Genomic DNA, 16,540 nt, shown 5'->3' on the forward strand with positions numbered 1-16,540 from the left:
TCCATGGGGTACTTGGTCAAGACTGATTTGCATATGGTTGGGTCAAAACTGGCTCAAGGGTTAGAGGCGGCAGACCCGGAAGCTGAGATTGGTCCTGGACCAGGGTTCAATTCCCCTCCTCGGCGGGTCTTGGGCTAAAAATTCCACGGACTCGATAATTCTCGCTCCGGTGCCTTCTCGACTCACGGGTTCACACTCTGCGACTCTGGGCAATAGCTTGCTTAATCTCCACAACGGCCCCTCGCGGCGGGATGCCTGACTTTCACCTTGTGGATACCTGCTGGGGCTATCACACAGGGGAATATCAGGACGGGTCCCCTAAGCAAGCGCCGGGACACCCACTGTGGGTAGCTGTGCGCTATATAAGCTCAATTACATTTACATTTACATTTACAAACTGAGGTGGCATAGTGGGCAAAAGAAAAATGGATTTAACCCAGGTCTTTTGACTGGGGGAGAATGTTTGCATTGTCAGCATTCCTTTCATCATTTGTTTGCTATGACATTTTAACCCAGATTTTTGATTGGAATAGAATGTTTTGCATTGTCAGCATTCTGTCCATCATTTGTTCGCTGTAACACTTTTAGCCCTAAGTGGGATGGGTATACCCAGACATGGGTCCCTTGCTCACTGTGCCACTGGATTCAAGCTAGCCGGGCTGAAGAAGGGTGACATACCCTGAAAAAGGTCCCAGGATGCTTGTTTCCAGTCCAGGCAGGACCTGGCCTGGCAGTTCGGTCTGGACTGTTCTCATGGGGCTCAGTGTCAAGACTGATTTGCATATGGCTGGGTCCAAACTGGGATGGCGTAGTGGGCAAAAGAACGGTGGATTTAACCCAGATTGTTTGACTGGGGAGAATGTTTGCATTGTCAGCATTCCATCCATCATTTGTTTGCTATAAAATGTTAACCCAGATCTTTGACTGGGGAGAATGTTTGCATTGTCAGCATTCTGTCCATCATTTGTTTGCTGTAACTCTTTTCGCCCATAGTGGGATGGGTATGAACAACCATGGGTCCTTTGTTCACTCTGCCACTGGATTCAAGGTAGCCTCGCTGAAGAAGGCTGACATACCCTGAAACCGGTCCCAGGATGCTTGTTTCTGGTCCAGGGAGGTCCTAGCCTGGCAGTTCCGTCTGGACTGTTCCAATGGGGCACAGTGTCAAGACTGATTTGCATATGATTGGGTCCAAACTTGGGTGGCATAGAGGGCAAAAGAACAATGGATTTAACCCAGATATTTTGACTGGGGAAAATGTTTGCATTGTCAGCATTCCGTCCATCATTTGTTTGCTGTAACACTTTTTGCCCTAAGTGGGATGGGTATGCCCAAGCGTGGGTCCCTTGCTCACTGTGCCACTGGATTCAAGCTAGCCTGACTGAAAAAGGGTGACATACCCCAAAGCCGGTCCCAGGATGCTTGTTTCCGATCCAGGGAGGACCTGGCCTGGCAGTTGGGTCTGGACTGTTCCCATGGGGCACAAGTTCAAGACTGATTTGCATATGACTAGGTACAAACTGGGGTAGCTTAGTGGGCAAAAGAACAATTGATTTAGCCCAGATCTTTTGATTGGGGGAGAATGTTTGCATTGTCAGCATTCCATCCATCATCTGTTTGCTGTAACACTTTTCGCCCTAAGTGGGATGGGTATGCCCAGACTTGGGTTCCTTGCTCGCTGTGCCTCTGAATTCAAGCGAGCCTGGCTGCAGAGGGGTGACATACCCTAAAACCGGTCCCAGGATGCTTTTTTCCAGTCCAGGGAGGACCTGGCTTGTCAGTTTGGTTTGGACTGTTCCCATGTAGCACAGGGTCAAGACTGATTTGCATATGGCTGTGTCCAAACTGGGGTGCCGTAGTGGGCAAAAGAACAATGTATTTAACCCAGATCTTTTGACTGGGGGAGAATGTTTGCATTGTCAGCATTCCATCAATCATTCATTCAAAAACATATTTTTTCGATTCATAGAATCATAAAAGAACAAACAATACTATACTATAATTACATTGTTTCAATCCAGCACAATGATCATTAGAAATATTGGTTGCAAGTTTTTAGGAAACATTACATTTGTGCAAATACGCGGTTCCAGAATAAAGTGTAATCAGTACGAACAGTGCAAATAACAGGACCATTAAGTTCTCGGTACAATAGGCAGTTAGAGTAGTAAAGTACAGTGCATATATATCGTAATAGTATTCCCCGGAGGTACTTGTGCCCCTTATCTTTTAGTCACAGTATCAAATAAAATAATGAAAACTACTGAGAGCAAAATTCATTGTAAAATATTAAATACTATACACAATAAAAAGATTTGACGACATTGTCCTGCAATACAAAAATAGTGCACCTTTATCCTCTGTTACAGGATCCTAATTAAAATTTCAAACCCTTCTTCATTGTTATATAGTTGATAGCCAGTAAGAATCTGGAAATTCCGAAAACAATAAGCTGGGTGTTACATGTTTTAAAATGCGTAATATCATTGTATCTCCTAACACACAGCTTCCTGCCCGATGGTACAATCCATTTCCGTCTAGCTCTCAGATAAGTGGGGCAGAATAACAGAACGTGTGCTATATTTTCCTGCGTACCCAGCTGGCACATTTTACACTCACTATCTTTCACCCCGCTGCTGGATTTTTCCCATTTGGATGTAAAGGACTTAACACGAAGAGTCCCATACCTACATTTCAAATACAATAATTCCGTCAATCATTTGTTTGCTGTAACATTTTTAGAAAGTTGGCATTTTTTTAATGTTACCATTTTGGTGGCTGCTGCCTGTCTCTGGAATACTTGTCTGGGAAAGGTAACAACTCGCTACCCTCATTCCCTCTAGACAGCCTAACAAAAAGTAAGGGTAGGTATGACTTAGTTACCATCTGCATGTTTATAGGGCATCCTAAGCAGGATGGGAGGAAGGTGCTGACACTTTATACCTGAAAGGGTTGTGTCCTCTCCCCACACAAACGGTTGCATAATCCCCTGTAGTGAGTCTGCAGCCAGTGGAGGAGAGACAGGGTATTGTGTGCTTCAAAGGCATGTTTTTCAAGTCTCACCTCTTCAAAGGCCCAACTAGGTGTAAGTACTGGACCTCTAACACACCTACTTAGAACACTTCTGGAATGGAAGACATTCTGCCAGGAAAAAGGGATGCTGTGTTGTAAGAGGAAATGCCAATTTGTTCAACTGCTTTGCTGTGGTGGCCTGCTGTCCGTTGCTTTTTTCTGGGAGTGAGATGGACTGAAACTGCATCTCTACATCCCAGAACCTAAACATCTCCAAGGGCCTCTTGGCTTCACTCCTGCTTATGAAGTATCAGGGAATCAAATACTTGACTAAATTCTTCAACCCAGCACTTGAACATTGCTTGCTGCAACCGTTACTCTGCCAAATGGTGCCAATCCAGCCCAGGGCCCTTGGACTTGAGTGACAAAATGCTTTAACTGCAAGAACCTGTGCATTGATGCTGCTGCGTCGATTGGAACCAGAACATTTCCTGCTACGAGGTTAAGATCGACACAACACCGCTGCTGCAGGGACCAGACCACCGCATCACATTCAGAACTGTCACATCGCCTCCGGAACTACCACTTTGTAGCCAACACATTGCAGCCACTGCATATAGAAAATCACTGCATCACCCCTCCAGAGTGCATTAACCCGGTGCATCACATTTGTAACCGCTGCACTCAAAACCGGTGCTTCGCTCAATGAATTAACGCCTCACCACAGCTGTGTAGAGAAATGGGGCCAACAGCATGCTGACTACTGACGCATGTCTCTGCTGCACCCTGCAACTCGTGCTGCGACAAGGATTACGTTACTTGTGCTTAGCGGCTCTGCGTGAGTACTGTAGCCGGTCTGCACTATATCACATGACGCCTGAACTCTTGACTTTGTATGAGTCCAGAGCAACCATTTGAACCCTTTGAGCGCTATTTGTTTCTAAGCGCTATTTTTACCTTTAATATTTGAAATTTCATAAATATACTTCTGCTTATTGGATTTGTTTTGGTTTGGTCTTGTTTTATTTATAAAGTTGAATCCTATGTATTTAAACTGGTGTTGAGACTCTTTTATGATGTTTTCACTGTTTTACTGTTTGATATATTGCACAAATATTTGACACATTGCCTCTTGAGTTAAACCTGACAGCTCTGTGCCAAGCTACCAGAAGGTGTGAACACTGAACTGGTTTGTTTCTGCTGTGTATCTGAACTATCCTGTCAAGGATTATGATTCCTGCTTGGACAATGTCCATACCTCTGCCAACTAGAAGCTTAATTTCTGACATTGATGTTCAGCTGTAAGGATGAGGCCATAAAGTGATTGGTGTATACTACTATCTATATCAATTTTCCCATATTGCGTAATTTTTTCCTAAATTCATGTCTCTGACGGGAGGAGTTGTATCTACACCTCAAAAAATGGACTTTGAGCTGGTCAAACTTGAGAGTTAAACTGTGGCCCAGCTTAAAGATTTCCACAAGGGGGTAAAGCTTTCCAAAAAGGGCTTCATAAGGAAGGCAGAGCTAAAAAAGCAATCAGGGCCTTGGCAGAAGATTGTGATGCAACACCTGTAACTCCAGAGTAGGATGAGGAACTAAATGATAATGAGGAGCTGGAAAAGGATTTACTGTAGAATCTGGGACTGACTGTGGGACATGGGACCAACATCCTGCCAGGAGCAGAGGTTCCCACCAGGGCAGGGAGTAGAGTATAATCCAGACACCGGTCCCCATCGGACCTGGAGGACAGGAGAGAGCTAAGCTCAGAACGGAGGAGAAAATTACTGTGGAGCACTTGGCTCATGAGAGGAGCATTAAAGAGCTGGACATTAAGGCCAGGATAGCTGAGTCCAGCTAGTATGATGACAGCATTTCTTCGGTGTCCTCTGACAGGAGAATTCACATACCTAAGGGCCTGGTGCCTGAATATGAAGCATGAGATTATACGGACAGATGTTTTGAGGCAAATGAGATTGCTTGCCTAAGGGGTATTGGGGGGCTAGTCTGTGAAAGCATATCCCGTCTGAGGGGAATGATACCCTAGTGGCCCTATATGGCAGTGACAGGATGAGCTGTCCCTCCATAAAGGAAGTCCTAATCTGGAAATATGGTTTGACCCCACAGAAGTACAGGCCACCATTCAGGGACAGTCTGAAACTATTCAAACTGACCTGGGTGGTAGTTTCTTTTTTCAAGGCACTTGATGGTTGGGTGCAGGGCAGGGTTGTTAGGGATTATCAGAGGCTGTGCATCTTGATTGCAAAAGAGCACATGTTTAGTCTTTGTTTTTCAGATCAGCGTCAGCAAAGTTGCATGTCAAATACAGCCTTTGTTACAGGACAGTCATGAATGGAGTGTTCCTATGTCCCCTGAAGACCAGTGTACCATTTATATAATAAAAAACACTGGGTTAGAGGTACAGCTCTGATGCAATGATGTGTCTAGATGTAAGAATCTGTTTCTGAACGGGCAACACAAGCACTAGGATATCTTGTTCTGTGTTCCTAGCCAGAACAGAGTGCATTGATTACATAGCGAGAAAGGTTTTCAAGCAACATGTGCAGCATCTTCTCAGAATAATATTAAACAAGCAAAATATGTAAAAATAACATTGCTAAAATGAAGTCTGCAAAAACATGTTAAATGTGAAACTAAAATGTAGTACCAAAGTGGGCACGACAGCCTCACAACAACTTAACTTTCTATTTATTAATTTCCTTGATTCTCTGTGCTCCCTTTTGTCTGCTTACTCTCAACCACGTATTATGACCTTCACTGTGTTTGTAGCATTCTTACTCTTTTTAATTCCTTTAAAAAAGAGGAAGATCACATCTGTTATTAATTTAGAAGCAGATGAATGTGTCTAAATTTGACTCACTGCATCTGACCCCTAGAGATCCCACTTAAGCTTGTCCTCTCCTTCATAATTTATTTTTTGATACAGATCCCTCTTCAAGGTACCATCAAATGTCTTAGCATGAGAAAATATTCTGAATTTGTAATGTCTTTTATCTCTAAGAAATGTAGCCCTTTTCTTGTCTTGTAATTAATCCTGATATGTTTCCAATATGCTCTCCAGAATGCCATAGTTTTTCAGAGTATTACCTGGACAGTTCAGGGACTCAGTTTCTTTTTTAGTATTCTCAATCTGTTTTAATAGGGTCTGCCTATGTGCCTATGAAATTGGGTCTCTAGTTTGCAGAGATATTCACCTTGTCCAATAAGGGACCACTTTACTAGTCTGGGTAAAGCTAGATACACACTAAAGATAATCTGTTCTCACTTTACGGTAGCTTGGCACAAAGCAGGCAATGTGTAAAGTATTTGTGCAACACATACAGTCACACAATGAAAGCAGCACAAAAAGACTCCACACAGGTTTAAAAATATAAACAATAATGTTATGAGTAAACTAAGACCAAAACGACAAAACTCCAACAAGTAGAACCAGAGTTATGAATTAAAAAAAAAATCAAAAAGTAGTAGTTAGACATCCATAGTGCTAAGGGGTTTCTTGAGGTTACGCTGATTGGGCAAATCCAAAGTTCATGTCAACTACAATGGAGGGGAGGCTGGCTACAGGACTCATGCAGGTCCTGCTGAGAAAGTACCTTGGATGGAGCAAGCGTCAACGTTGAAGACTCAATGGAGGAGTCAAGGTGGTACTGCATCGTTGTCGATTCAGTGGATGGGGGAAAGCATTGGCACTAATCTGTACTGTCGATGAAGGCTTCTTTGAACAAACCTTTTATGATGAAGGTGCTGCATTGTCATTGGACTGTGCTGTCCATCATCATCGAGCTGCCCAGTGCTTCAAGGCGATGTCATCAATTGGCTCCTGTGTTGGCATTGAAGGACAATTTGTCAGTTCTAATTTACGCAAAGTCATCACTGGGTCCATTGTCATGGTTCTTGACAGCAGTAATCCCCTTTCAAGGCCAAAGACTGGATTGGAACCACTTGCCGGGACAGGACTCACAGTTGACAGAGTCCAGGTGCTGTTGCAGATTTGAAAGAAGGTTTAAATGGTACAGAATACTAGGGGGAAAGTAAGCCCTTGGGGCCACTCTGGGTTCAAGTGAGATAGGTCCAGTGCTTGTCCACAGCAGGTCAGCAGGCAGCTGGGAAGCTAAGCAAAGAAGAAATCAGCTTCTTCAGAGCAGCAGTCAGACAAAGTTGCAATCCTTGCAGCACAGCAGTCCTGACTCTTGGAAGAGTTCACCACAGGTCCAGTAGTGTCCTCTCATGGTAGAGTCAGAGTCCCAGTACTTATGCCCAAATGTGACTGTCAAGTGGGATTGACTTCTAAGCAAACCTCTGAAGTGCACAGGTCCCCTTTTAGTGTCAGCACTGTCTGTCAGGATAATTGTGGTGATAAGCGGCCCTTTGTCTGGGACACAGGAAACTGCCTGTTCAGACTTATGTATCATCTCCCCCTCTTCTGTCACTACCACCCTTCCAATGTTTGTGGCTGTCTAGAGGAAATGCACAAAGTGTAGCTGTCAACCATCCTAGGCACGTATTGGAGACCATGTGCAAGGCACACAGAGCAGTAAGATCAGAGAAATGTCCACTTCCTAAAAGTGGCATTTCTAAAACAGTAAGGTTAAATCCAACTTTACCATTAAAGGGAATTTGTCATTACAATTCTAAAGAAATGAAACATGATGCAGCTACTCCTCCTAATTAGGAATTACAGATCTCAGAGTAGTGAAAAATGAAATTAGTTGTTTGTCACTACCAGGACATGTAAAACTTAAAAGGACTTTTCCTACTTTTTAGTTGCACAGCACCCTGCCCTTAGGGATACCCAGGGCCTATCTTAGCGGTGACTTATGTGTACCTAAAGAGGATTTCAAGGCTTGGGAAGTGCTTTTAAATGCAAATTCGAAGTGGCAGTACATTTTAGACACAGGCCTTGCAATGGCAGGCCTGAAACAGGTTAAAAAGACTACTTGTGTTGGTGGCACAACCAGTGCTGTAGGGACACTAGTACCATTTACATTACAAGCCCTAGGTATATCTTATACTATTTTAGAAGAAAAGACTTATAAGTAAACTTAATATGCCAATCAGGTATACATCAATGTCACCATGTTTATGGGAGAAGCACACGTATGTGAGCACTGGTTAGCAGTGGTAAAGAGCTCAGAGTCCTGAGGCCAACAAAAAGATATAGTAAAAAAGGAGGCAAGCAGGCAAAAAGATATTAGGGAAGGCCACCCTAAGGATGAGAGGTCTAACACATGTCCCCCCAGCTTAAAGTGGGGATATCTACCCAACCTCAAGGAAGTTCTCATCACTAAGACCCAAGAACCTAGATAGACCATCTGCATTGGTGTGGTCTACCCCAGGTCTGTGTTCCACCCTGTAGGAAATGGACCACCTCAACAATTTTGGATTCTCACCCCTCATTTACATGAGCCACCTAAGTGGCCTGTAGTCAGGCTGAATAAGGAAATGAGTGCCAAACAGCTATGGTGTCAACTTTTTCAGTGCGCAGACAACAACAAATGTTTTTCTCTCTATAGAATTTCACCTCTCTTCCCTGGGGAGTTACCTCCTGGAGATGAAGGCTTCTGGTTGGTCCAGGCCGTCTTCATTTAGCTATGACAACACTGCCCTTATGCCATATTCTGAGGCATCTGTTTGGAGAAGTCAATGACTCTGCGTACAGGGACTGTGCACATGGTCTGCTTCAGGAAGTCAAATGCAGTTTGGAAAGCCTCTGTTCAAATAATATTTCTGGGCTGCCCTTTCTGGCACTTTCTGGCCTTGATAGTCAGGCCTGCCTATTTTATGGCCAGAAGCACTTTCTGGAGATGAAAGAGATGGTCCTTTCAAATGCTACTGAGGACAGCTATGACATCCAGGTAGGCAGCTGAGAAGTCCCTAATAAGAGTAAGGACCTGGTTCACCAACCTCTGGAAGGTGGCTTGAGAATTCTTGAGCCTGAAAGGTATCACACGAAATTGGGAGAGATCCTCTGGAGTGAGAAATCTGACCTCTCCTTGGCACCTTCTGTTAGGGCAATCTGTCAGTAACCTGATGTAGGATCAAAGGTCCTTCATTACTGGGAAACCGCTAACCAGTAAATCAGCTCACCATTCCAGTGGATTGGATGAACATATGTCTTTTTGTTTAGTTCTACCTATAATCCACACAAAAGCTCAGTTCAGGTGTGGTAGCCTGTAGGGCAGCTTTTGGTACCAGAACCACATGAGTGGGCCAGGGGCTACTGGAGGGATCTACCACCCCCATTTCCAGCATTTTAGAGACTTTACTATTAATGCTGGCCCAAACCAAATCCATCAACTTGAAAGATTTATTCTTAGCAGGGAAGTTGTTCCCTGAGTCCACATCATGGGTCCACAGGTGGGTAGCCACAGGAATAAGGGAGAAAAGAGACGACTACTGTTCCAACACTTGGTGGCAGTATTTCTGCTGTTCAGGAGTTAGGTTCGGGAAATGATTTACTCCTTTCACAGACCTATCTTTCTCCTTTGAGTCTAAGAGGTCAGATAGAGATTCACCCTCCTCCTCCTCTTTTCCATCTGTCACCAACAGCATGGTGATCTCGGACCTCTCAAAGTGGGGTTTGGAGCAATTGATATGAAGCACCCTGTGGGGTTGGCTTGGGGTCTTATTCCCCTCATAGGGCCCAGTTCCATGGTCCTGGAGGGCCCTGGCTTCCACAGGTTCCATAACCCACACTTACTGACCAGGCTGCAATTCCACAGTGGTAGATGTTTGGTCAAACCACTCTTTAATTATAGACTGACTGGCTTTAAAGCTTTACAGTGCTTGGTGATCTAAATACACCCCTAGATGAGCTTGGTGATTCCCATTCTTTTCCATTTACGATACAAAATGTACGCTTGGAAGATGATTGAAATAGTGTAAAAACGTACGTATTGTGAAGGTCATCTTCTCGACCTTATTTTTTCCAACGTTCATGTTGCAGTGAGTGCGATCCTGAGTAATGTTTGGTCGGACCACTCAACAGTGTACTTCTGCTGGTTGTTGGAGCAGGGGTATAGTGAGAGTTGGAATAAATCTCTCTCTCCCTTATCCCAATTGGGCAAAGTTTAAGACAGAGGAAAAAGCTTTGATTCTTAGAGACAGTCTTCCGGAGTTTTCCGGTAGTGTTGAGGATGATGATGCGTTGGCACTTAATTCCTGGCTCACCACATGGCCGACCAAATAGCACCATATGGCGTAGGCTCTGGAGTGTGGGTAAGACCATCATCTCTCTGGTTTAATGATGAACTTAAAGGTAGTAGACAAAAGTGCAAAAGGTTTGAAAGAACTTGGCAAAAATATTACCAACCAGGGGATAAGGAACATTATAAAAAAGAGCTTTCATTCTATCACAGAGCATTAAAAAATAGCACAAGATGATTATTAATATTATAAATCTTTATTTGGTAAATACAATCATCATAAAAGAATACAAATGAAAGACAATAATATCAGATTAATGGATAATAGGTACAGACAGTATAGGTATTCATACAACTGTGATCATTAAAACAGTTAATCATGTCTTCTTCTCCTGGACACCCAGGCTCTTTGTAAAAAGGATAAAATTGTAAAAATCACATACTCAGTGGTAAGCGTCTGAAGATACATCAAAGCAGGCCTAACTTGTTTCAGATTCAAAGATTTCAACAAGGGGATTAAAAAACGCTCCTTCAGACAGCTGAAATAAGAACAGAACATTGTAAAATGCAACATGTCCTTCGGAGACAAATTGTTGCAGCCATTGGGTGCCCTTGCTTCAGGCTGTATCCACCCACATGGATTTGCTATTGAATGATGCAATTGAGTGAACCTAAACATGACCAGTAAAAACCTTTCATGCTGTGAGCGAGTCATAACAAGATAAGGCTCCATCCCCTGCACAGTTTTTAACAACATGTGACCTCAAACGAATGGCTTCCGAAGTGCTAAGCATTCTCTCTCCAGTTGAGTGGATTCCAAAAACAATCTTTTAACACTCCCCAGCTCACACACGGAGAGAGAGGTAGTGTCCACAAAAATATCAGACCTACCTGTAAAGGAAAAAGCTGCCTTAACAAAGGCTATCTATGGTATACTATTTACCCGATCCAGGGGCAAACAGTCTGCAAGGATCAACCTGCTTACCTTCAATACTGTTCTGCTCCAAATATGAATCCAGCACAGGAGCAGGCGTAAGGATATCAGGTCCATAACTTGTTCAAAACCAAGCGCTGCATGCACGGAAAAAGCGGAGGTAGACTGAGGGATCTGAACCATATTGCGTAAATAATGATTCTCCACCGTTTGGATCCGATTCAACTTGGCACACCCCCAGACCCACAGACATCACTGCCATATTGGAGCTCTGCGATGCACTTCCCCTGATACATTTTGAAGGGATCCCTTGGTACACTGGAGATAACCCTGTGCACAAAACTTAAAACTGACCCGTTGTTTTTACAAACTCTGATCTTTTTGTCTCAACAAAAGGTTTCCAGCAAGTATTAACATCAAATAAAACACCCAAGTAAGGGAACGCCTTAACTTTGCCCAGGGTAAAATGAGATACCTTAAAAGTCCTGCTGCTTGTCGATTTGGGGTCCACTACCATTAATTTTGACTTCAAAAAGTTAACCGACGAGTCAGGGTTCCCCATAAAAGTAATATACCGAGCCAGCAGTAAACCCAACCCTTGTGCGTTCCAACCCAGAAGGACCTCAGCATCTGCATATAGTAAAACAGGGAAAAATCTATCACCAACATTATGGCAATCAGCCAAAACTGATAAAAGAACAGACTCAAATCTGTTCACATACAAGGTGAACAATCGGGGGCAAGTATGCACTTCTGACAAACCCCAAAAGCTCGTTGGAAATTAATGAGTACCGGCTAAGCCCTGAGAAAAATGCCCCGAGCCTGAAGTCTTTGAGTGGAGATCAGCTAAAAGGGCCACAATTCTAGGATCAACCCACATCTCACTGAGTAAGGCCCAGAGTTTCACTTGGTTCACCCCATTGAATGTGGACATCAATCTAATTATTTAGCCAGTTAAATTTTGAGGTAAACAAATCAGCCTAGAGAGGTTTTCAAAATTGCAAATAAATTTCACTAATCCCTCTACTCTTTCTCTGACATTAGAAGCTAAATCTAAGCTCTGCACTCAATTATCTGATTTGTTCTAGAAGATTAGTAACATTGTGGATTCATTGGGCGGTTTGAGCTTAGGAAACATAACCCATGTTCCAGGACATGAGGTTGTTACTGAGATTAACAAGAAAATATTTAATTGGTCAGACAGCAACCATACAACATCTAGTGGAACAGAAGTTAATTTCCCAACAATTTAACCCCTGCCGAGATATTTGCTGGTGAAGTTTTCCTCTTTCTCCTTTGAAGACTCAATGCATGCTCTTGGAGCCTGTATATTGGGTTCTCATATGGATCCACGCCCTCCTAAGAATCTAGCTACTAATGCGGAGGCCATTAACCTGGCTTTAAATTCATTATTAAATGAATCTATATGACAGGCTATTATTCCAATGTGCTGCAAGATGACTAAATTGAAGAAATTGCCAGTGGATAAATCCATCTTTGTCTTTTATAGGCCAATCTTTTTGCTACTGGCTTTTTCAAATTTTCCTGAGAAACTAGTTAATTCTCGGCTCTCACAGTAGCTGGTGGCAAATAAACTGCTTTATCCTTCAAAATCCAATTTTTGCCCAGGTTTTAGAACAAAATCAACTCTAGTTGAAGTTTCTGATGTTATTAAACTCCAGTGGATAGTTGAAAGAAGGTGGCCTTATTGCTGCTTGACCTTTCAACAGCATTCAATATGGTTGTGCACCCTATTCTGCTGCAACGTTTGCGGGATATTGGGATAGGTGGGACCACTTTGCGGTGGATACACTCTTTAATTTCTGAAAGATCTCAAGTGGTGCGGATCCCACCGTTTACTTCTAAACACAAGCCATTGAAGTACGGAGTTCCACAGGGCTCAGTTTTAAGTCCATTATTATTGCATATATATCTTCCTCCACTGGCATCTCTGGTTGAGTTTTTGGGGTGTAGATTATTTCCTATGCTGATGACACACAGTTGATGCTAACATGGGAGGTGGACATGTCAACTGCCCAGTTTAAATTCAAATCTTGCCTTTTTGAAGGTTTTAATTAGACATGTCAGAACAATCTCCAATGTAACACTAGCAAGACATGAGTGATGCTTTTTGGTTCTCCACCTCCTCGGAGGGGAGGGGAGATCTGGCCCAACTCATCCCCTTCCCGACGACTCCTTCCGCTGTGGTGTGTAATTTAGGAATACAATTTCTCACCTTCAAATCCCAAGTTGAGAGCATGGTTGGGACATGTTTTGGCCTCCTCATGATGCTGAGGAAGTTCTAGTATCTGCTCCCCACTTTCCATCTAATGTTGTTGAGCCATTCTTTGATAACGTACTAGCTGGATTATATGCAAACTCTCCACAGTGGTCTCCCAAAGTAGTTGTTAAAATGATTGCAGGTGGTGCAGAATTATGCTCCTTGGCTTATACTCAAGATTCCTAGGAGTAGCACAGTGCATGCCCATCTCAAAGATTTACATTGGTTGCTGTTCAAGGCAAGAGTAAAAATAAAGGGACAAAGCTTTCTATAGACTGGGCCCCAGCTGTCTGTCCAAGAGGTAACTGCACTATCAGCCTTCAAGAACACTGTACTCTATGGATGCTTTACTGTCAGTGGTGTCCAAGACTAAGAAGAAACAATGGGGAGATTCTTCATTTTCTACCATGGCTACAAGAGGCAGGAATTCGTTGCCCTAGTCTCTCTGAGCCATCACGGATTGAAAGTCTTTTAGACGTCAGTTGAAGACTTAACCCCTTCGCTGCTCATGACGAGCTCAGCTCGTCATGCAGTACACTGGTCGTGTGCTCATGACGAGCTGAGCTCGTCATGAACAATGGGAATGCTGGAGTAACAGCACTGCAGGGGAATTCCCTTAGCACTGATGTGGTTACTGAGGTGTTTTGGTTCCTCACTCATGGACTCTCCCACTTTTCTGCCCTGTTAGCGGTGGGATACTCTTGAGTAGCTGTGTGCTTTATACATATTTTTAATTTGATTTGATTTAAGCTGTCAGATGCCTGTTTCCACCACTCCTTTTGGCTTCTGAAAGCCAGCATGTAGCTCACTACATCCTGGGAAGTCTTACTGGAAGCTTGCTGCCACCATTCCTTCACCAAACTCAGAGGTACTCCAATAGTGTTCCCAAAAAAGAAGCTCAAAGGGGCTGAAACCAACTCCCTTCTGTTGTACCTGGCGGAAGGCAAGCACCAGGAATGGTAAAAATAAGTCCCACTTATTTATCAGGGCCCCAGGTAGGACATTAATCATGACATTCAGGGTCTTGAGGAATCTCTCAACAAGCCCAATTGTTTGTGCATGGTAAAGGGTAGAGATCTTGTAGGTTACCCAACATGCCTTCCACATTGACTGCATGTATGCCAATATGAACATTGTGCTTTTGTCAGACACAACGACCTTGGGGAAACCGACTCAGGTAAACATCCCCATTGGGTCTTTCCTACTGCAGGTGCAGCCATGCTCCTTAGAGAGATTGCCTCAGGGTAACTGGTGTTGTTATTCAACAGAACCAGGATAAACCTATTGCCTGATGAAGTCTAGGAATCCATAGGCCCAACAAATTTGATGCTCACCCTCTTAAAGGGTGTGCCAACAACAGGCAAGGAATTAAGTGGGCTTTCAGCCTTTTGCCCTTTTTCCCCACTGGCCTGGCAGTTTGCACAAGTCCTACAGAATGCATTTGACACATTCTTGATCCTGGGACAAGTAAGGTGGAGGACAAGCCTTGCAAAAGTCTTGTATTGGCCCAGGTGTCATGCCAGGAGAATTTTGTGAGCCAGCTCCAATACGAAGGGTTGACAGCATTGGAGGACCACCAGGGACCTTTCTGTCCCATTCACAAGAGCCTTAGGTACACTGTAAAGGAGGGTGTCATCCCAGTAAATGTTGTAACTCCCAGAGACATCACCTGCTGCTTGGGCTTCAGTCTGTTGCCTCAAGTCATCAATGGTTGGACACTTCCTTTGTGTCCTACAAAACTCCTCCTTGGTGGGTCCTCCTTCTACATGTCATCCAGCAAGTGTAGGCAAGTCACCAAGGGAAGCAGTGCCCCCCTCTGTGGGCTCTGGGGTGGCCACCACCTCACTGGGAAGACACTCAGGGGTTGTTTTTCCATGCCCTCTGCCTTTCCACCTCTTAACAGCTGGCTGGGCCATTGTTTCCAGGCTCCAGCCCTTTTTGAGTCCCATCCTGGGCAACCATGGATCTTGTTGTTCCGATCAGGTAACCCCAACATCTCCACAGGAGCCTTGAGCTCCACTTTGTTCCAAATATAGTGCTTAAGGTCATGACTGAGCAAACAGTCCACAGGAATGGCAGTGCTCACAGCAACCTTTAGAAGACCTGTAAACTCCCACTCAAGTGGAACAAGGGCCGCTGTGTAGTGACCTTCTCTGTTGTCAGCCACCACAACTTGTTGGAATGCATTGGGAATCACCTGCTCCTGGGACACCAGCTGACTCCTTTCCATAGTCATACTAGCACCTGTATCCCTCAGAGCCTCAACCCCTTGCCCACTCATTGTGATCCATTGCCTATAATCAGCAGTAATTGAGGGAACATGGATCCTAGGAACCATCCCACTGTCACCCAGGGACAAAAGTGTTACCTCACTAAACTCTCCCCCATTACCTGGGACAAGCTCCTCCCACAGCACTACCCTAGCCACCCCTGGAGTCTTTTCTCCAGTGGGAAGTGGTGATCTTTTTGTACCCCCTGTGCAGTGTCCATACTCGTAGCATTCCTATCACTGATGGACTTGGTCTTCTAACTCTATTCAGGGCTGGTTTTCTTCTGGTGGCCAAATTGAGAATGATAATCAGACCTTCCCCCAGTAAGCTGTTTTAAGGGCCTTTAGAGCACTCTGTCTTTTTAACTCCCCCTTCCTTTTTCTGGTGGGAAACCTGACCACCCTTTCAGGAGTTCCCCCAGAAGCCTTCTTTGACACTTTGGTGCTCACCCAGATGTCTGCCTCTGCAGCAAGCTTCCTGGGGTCAGTATGCTTGCTATGAACTAGGTGTTGGTGCAGCTCTGGTATACAAATATCAAGCATGTGCTTCTTTAAAATCAAGTTGTAAAGCCTTAAATGATCATCAACCTTGCTGCCCATCTTTCATCCTTTCAGTGCCTTGCTGGCAACATCTGAGAAATCACCCCATGTTTGAGATGAGTTTTTGTGGCTGCCCCTAAACTCTGTGCCTATACCTTTTTCAAGGGCCAGTCCAAAAGTACTAACTAGGAGGTCCTTCATAGCAGTGTAGAATTTCTGATCGGCTACCTCTATTTTAAGGAGTGTGTCTCTCCCCACCTTGAGCATATACTATCATAAACATCCACCCCAGAACTTCTTTGGGACATTGAGCACCCTTAGAGCCACTTCAAAGGCTG

This window comes from Lissotriton vulgaris, chromosome 1_1, assembly GCF_964263255.1.
Source record: "Lissotriton vulgaris chromosome 1_1, aLisVul1.2, whole genome shotgun sequence".
Taxonomy (NCBI): domain Eukaryota; kingdom Metazoa; phylum Chordata; class Amphibia; order Caudata; family Salamandridae; genus Lissotriton; species Lissotriton vulgaris.